Genomic DNA, 6,052 nt, shown 5'->3' with positions numbered 1-6,052 from the left:
ACCAGCAGTGAACCAGAAAGTTCTAGGTGGCTCAACATCCTTGCCAACATGTGATTTGGTCAATCATTTAAATTTTAGATATTCTAGTGAGTATGTAGTGGTATCTCATGGTTTTAATTTGCATTTCCTAATGACTAATGATGTTGAGCATCTTTGCATGTGCTTATTTGCCATCTGTATATCCTCTTTGGTAAATTGTTCAAATCTCTTGCCCGTTTATAAAATTTGATTGTTTTGTTTTCTTATTGAGTTTTGAGATTTCTTTACATATTTTGGATACAAATCTGTTATCAAATGTGTAACTTGCATATATTTGCTCCTAGTCTGCAGCTTGCCTTTTCATTCTCCTAACAATGTCTTTCAAAGAGCAAATGTTCTCAGTTTTATTTCCTTTTTTCTCTATAAGAGATTTTAGAATCTTGCATAAGTGTTCTTAATTTTGATGAAGTCCAATTTATTGATTTTCTTTTATTGATTTTGGTTTTGGTGCTGTTTCTAAGAAATATTTGCTTAACCCAAGGTCACACAGAGTTTCTCTTTTTTTTTTTTTTCCCTAGATGTTAATAGTTTTAGGTTTAGGTCTGTAATCCATTTTGACTAAATTATTTTTAATTAATTTTTTTTTTTTAAGAGACAGAGTCTTGGCCAGACACGGTGGCTCACACCTGTAATCCTGCTACTTTGGGAGGCCAAAGTGGGCGGATTGCCTGAGCTCAGGAGTTTGTAACCAGCCTGGGCAACATGGTGAAACCCGGTCTCTACTAAAATATAAAAAAATTAGCCGAGCGTGGCAGCATGTGCCTGTAGTCCCAGCTACTCAGGAGGCTGAGGCAGGAGAATTGCTTGAACCTGGGAGGCGGAGGTTGCAGTGAGCTGAGATCGCGCCACGGCACTCCAGCCTGGGCGATAGAGCGAGACTCCACCCCGCCCCTCCCCCCACAAAAAAGCAAAAAACAACAAAAAAACACAACGAGACAGAATCTTACTCTGATGTCCAGGCTGGAATTCAGTGGTATGATCATAGCTCACTGCAGCCTTGAAGCCAGGGCTGAAGTGGTCCTTCCATCTCAGACTTTGGAGTAGCTGGGACTACAGGGGAGTGCCATGTTTCTGAACCATTTTCAGTTAATTTTTTCTGTATAGCATGAGATGGGTCAAAGTTCTGGGTTTTTTTTTTTCGTTTTTGTGTATGGATATCCAATTATTTCAACACTATTTGTGAAAAAAGACCATTTTCCCCATCAAATTGCCCTTGCACTTACTCAAGTTACTATTTCTTAGTCTCTTTCCTATTTTTCTATTTGTCTATTTTGAATTCAATACCACACCATCTTGATTATTGTAGCTTATATTAAGTCTTAAAGTTACATAGGGTAAATTCTCCATATTCTTCTTTTTCAAAGTTGAATTGGTTATTCCAAGTCTTTTGCATTTCTAAATGAATTATATTTTTATGTTTTATTTTATTTTTTATTTTTGAGACAGAGTCTCGCTCTGTCATGCCGGCTGGAGTGCAATGGCGCGGTATCAGCTCACTGCATCCTCTACCTCCCGGGTTCAAGCCATTCTCCTGCCTCAGCCTCCCAAGTAGCTGGGACTACAGGCATGCGCCACCATGCCCGGCTAATTTTTGTATTTTTGATGGAGATGGGGTTTCGCCATCTTGGCCAGGCTGGTCTTGAATTCCTGATCTCAAGTGATCTGCCCACCTCAGCCTCCCAAAGTGCTGGGATTATAGGCGTGAGCCATCATGCCTTTCCCTAAATGAATTATATGATCAGCTTGTCAATTTTAAAAACCACATTGTTAATGTAAAAATGAATAATATAACGTAAAATGTAAATGTTAATGTATACATATATGTATGATTTAATGTGTAATATAAAAAGCCTGCTGGGATTTTGACTTGGATATATTATAGCTATAGATCAAATTGGGGAAAATTTACATCTTACCAAGTTCAGTGTTGGATATAAGTGGTAACAGCAGACATTCTTTCCTTGTTCTGATGTTGGGGAAAGCAATCAGTCTTTCACCGTTAAGTATGATGCTAGCTGTAGGGTTTTCATAGTTATCCATTATCAGGTTGTAAAAGTTCCCATCTGTTCCTAGTTTATTGAAAATTTTCATCAGGAATGGAGGTTAGATTTTGTTAAATGCTCTATTTTGTATGTATTGAGCTGGTCGCATGGTTTTTCTTTTTAAATTTTTGTTTGTTTGTTTTTTTGTTTGTTTGAGATGGAGTCTTGCTGTGTCACCCAGGCTGGAGTGCAGTGGCGTGATCTTGGCTCACTGTAACCTCCACCTCCGGAGTTCAAGAGATTCTCCTGCCTTAGCCTCCTGAGTAGCTGGGTTTACAGGCACCTGCCACCACACCCAGCTAATTTTTTTGTATTTTTAGTAGAGATGGAGTTTCACCATGTTGGCCAGCCTGGTCTCGAACTCCTGACCTCAAGTGATCCTCCTGCCTCGGCCTCCCAAAGTGCTGGGATTACAGGTGTGAGCCACCATGCCTGACCTTTATTTTGTTAATATAGTGAATTACATTGATTGATTTTCAAATGCTTTTTTCTTCTTGGAGACAGGGTCTCACTTTGTCGCTCTGGCTGGAGCAGTGGTGCAAACACGGCTCACTGCAGCCTTAACCTCCTGGGCTCAAGTGATCTTCCTGCTTCAGCAACCTCCCTCCACACCTAACCTCGCCCCAAGTATCTGGGACTATGGGCATGTGCCACCATGCCTGGCTAATTTTTTTATTTTTTTATTTTTATTTTTATTTTATAGAGACGGGGCTTCACCATGTTGCCTAGGTTGGTCTTGAACTCCTGAGCTCCAGCAGTCCTTCCACCTCGGCCTCCCAAAGTGCTGGGATTACAGGCATGAGCCACCATGTGCAGCTGAGATTCTTCTTTTCTTTTCTTTTTTTTTTTTTTTTTTTTTGAGACGGAGTGCATCTCTGTCCCCCAGGCTGGAGGGCAGTGGCGCAATCTCGGCTCACTGCAACCTCACCTCCTAGGTTCAAGTGATTCTCTTGCCTCAGCCTCCTGAGTAGCTGGAACTACAGGCATGCCACCAGGCCCAGCTAAATATTTTGTATTTTTAGCAGAGACAGGGTTTCACCATGTAGGTCAGGCGGGTCTCGAACTCCTGATCTCAGGTGATCTGCCTGCCTCGGCCTCCCAAAGTGCTGGGATTACAGGCGTCAGCCACAGTGCCCCACCCTGAAATTTTTCAAGTGCTAAACTAATCTGGCAATTCTGGGATAAAGCCTTCTTGGTTAAAATTCTTTTTGTATATAATTGAAATCAATTTGCTAAAATTTTGTTTTAAGAAATTTGCATCTATGTTCATAAGTTTTCTTTTCTTGCAATGTCTTTGGTTTGATTTATAGAATGCTGATCTCATAGGATTCTCTCCCTCTTCTTTAGCTTTCTGGAAGAGTTCATGTAGAATTAGTATGACCTCTTTAAAATTTTGATATTATTATTATTTTTTTCTTCTGCTTACTCCGAGTTTCACTTTCTCTTCTTTCTGTAGTTTCTTAAGAAAGAAGGAAGCTGAGGTTGTTGATTTGAGCACTTTTTTTCCTCCTACTTTAGACAGTTGAGTGCTATGGATTTCCCTCTAAGTTCTGCGTTCCCTGTATCCCACCCATTTTGATGTGTTGTGTTTTCTTTTGCATCAGTTCACAATGCTAATTTATCTTTGATTTCTTCTTCGACCTATGAATTAAGAAGTGAGTTATTTAGTTTTCAAACATTTGGTGTTTTTGAGATTTTTTTTTTTTTTTTTGTCCAGGAGTCATTTTATTTGTAAATCTGTATTACATCTCTAGAAAAAGAATGCCAGGATTTTCCCTCCTGTGTGTTTTTGTCTTGCTTCTTCATGGTCCATGATGCTAGCTGAGGTTGTCAGTACAATGAAACCAAACTGGTGGGATGGAAGAAGATTACTCTGCCATTTTTCTAGATCTTTGAGTTGCACATCAAATCTGGGGCTGATCATGCCACACTTGTTTAGCCTGCCTGTGAGGCAGCTCTTTGATCATCAGTGATTTCAATTTTGCCAATGTAACCATGCTTCATCATCACAGTGAAAAACTGGATGATGACTTCAGAGCACAGCCTAATAAGAACCTGAGTTCATGGCCTCTCTTTTCAGCATTGTTGATGCTCTTGAGAGCATCAGCCAGGACATTCATGTGCACCATTGTGGCAGTGCAGAAAGACAAAGGAAAGAGGACGGGAGGGGAGAGCGCACAGAGTTATTGAGATATATTTTTCTTATTGATTTCGTTTTGGTCACAGAGCATACTTCGTATAACTTGAACCCTTTTAAATTATTGAAATTCATTTTATGGCCCAGAATTGGATGATTTTGGTAAATGTTTTTTTGTATACTAAAAAAAAATGTATATTCTGCCAATCTTGGGTGGACCTGGAAACTTTCTCAAGCCAGTAAGCCGGGGCACTCAAAGAGCTCATTTTGTTTATTTCCTGTCTCTCAGGAATTGGTATACTTCATTGCCTTATACCCGATGTCTTCAGAACAACTGTTTCATATATTTGTCTATTTTATAAGTTGCATTTGGCAGAAGAAGAGTAAATCTGTTCTCTGCTATTCCATCTTAGCCAAAGTGAAAGTCTCTTTGAACTGCTTTTTAATTGAGTTTTCAACCAATATTCCTTTGCTAGCCCTACCTTAACCTTCCACTTCCAGAAGTAGCTGGTACTGACTATTCCCAAACCTTTTTGGTGTTCTTAGATGTCAGTTGTTTTGTTTCTTGGCTTTTCTCACTGCTGGTTGTGGAATCTAATAAATATTCTAGCAAAGTTATTAAAGCAGAGCTGACACTACACAGGGGACCCTGAAATTAGACAATCATGGCTCACTTGTCATTTTCTCATGAGGCCACATTTGCCTGGAACAGGGCCTCAAACCAATATACCAACAAGGGCTCTCTAGGGAGAGAAAATGAATGAAAACATGGGTGCAAGATAACTGGAAGGGGTGGGGACAAACATAACTCACCTTGTTTAGACAACTCTTCTCTCATCTCCTGTGACCGTGGAAGAAAGAAGGCCTGGTGCTGCTGGATCTTCTAGGAAAGTTTCAGAGAAGCTGGAAACCCATAACTTTATGTAAAATTGCCTCTTTTTTTCTTTCTTTCTTTTTTTCTTTTCTTTCTCTTTTTTTTTTTTTGAGACAGAGTCTTGCTCTGTCACCAGGCTAGAGTGCAGTGGCACAATCTCGGCTCACCACAACTTCCGACTCCCTGGTTCAAGCCATTCTTCTGCCTCAGCCTCCCGAGTAGCTGGAATTACAGGCACGCACCACCACACCCAGCTAATTTTTTTATTTTTAGTAGAGACGAGGTTTCACCATGTTGGCCAGGATGGTCTTGATCTCCTGACCTCGTGATCCACCTGCCTCAGCCTCCCAAAGTTCTGGGATTACAGGCGTGAGCCACCACACCCAGCCTAAAATTACCTCTTTTAAAAATCTTGACAACTCATCCAAATTTAAAAGAATGTCGAGGGCCAAATGAAAATCCACCTAAGGATGGGATGACAGCTCAGGATTTGCATCTCTGTTTCTCTTTTGCACTTTCCTGCTCCTTTACGCAGGGATGTGGATATTTACCGGCTTTTGGGGACTGAGGGTGGGTAAGTCTCTATGGGTAGCAAGGAAATGACAGACTTTCTATGAAAACCAACTGAATCATGGAATGAGAGAGCTGGAAGTGACCTTAGAAAAATGTGGTCAAACCCCAGGATATTACACAAGAAGCACCTAAGGCTTAGAAAAGTCAGGTGACTTCTCCAAGTACAAAGACTGTATTAGTTAATAGTTGGGCTGAGTCTGCATCTAGTTGCCTAGCCAAATTTTCTTTCTTCTGTGTTCCATGAGAGCAAGAGATATGTCAGTATCCTTAATGCAATTCTTGGTACATAGTAGGTATTCAATGAATATTTGTTGAATTAAAAACATGTACTGAGTTGCTTTCTATAATATTAGCATGTGCTATCTGTATCAGTTAGGATATGGTGTG

The 6,052-nt window shown here is 40.3% G+C and overlaps 1 pseudogene; it reads right to left on the bottom strand.

The window, feature by feature from the left end:
• Positions 1-3,831: 3,831 nt before the first annotated feature.
• On the bottom strand, positions 3,832-4,210 carry LOC129461582 (small ribosomal subunit protein uS8-like; annotated as a pseudogene).
• Between the last annotated feature and the right edge of the window lie 1,842 nt (positions 4,211-6,052).

The sequence above is a fragment of the Symphalangus syndactylus genome, chromosome 14 (assembly GCF_028878055.3).
Source record: "Symphalangus syndactylus isolate Jambi chromosome 14, NHGRI_mSymSyn1-v2.1_pri, whole genome shotgun sequence".
Lineage (NCBI taxonomy): Eukaryota > Metazoa > Chordata > Mammalia > Primates > Hylobatidae > Symphalangus > Symphalangus syndactylus.
This window is presented reverse-complemented; position numbering and strand designations above follow the sequence as displayed.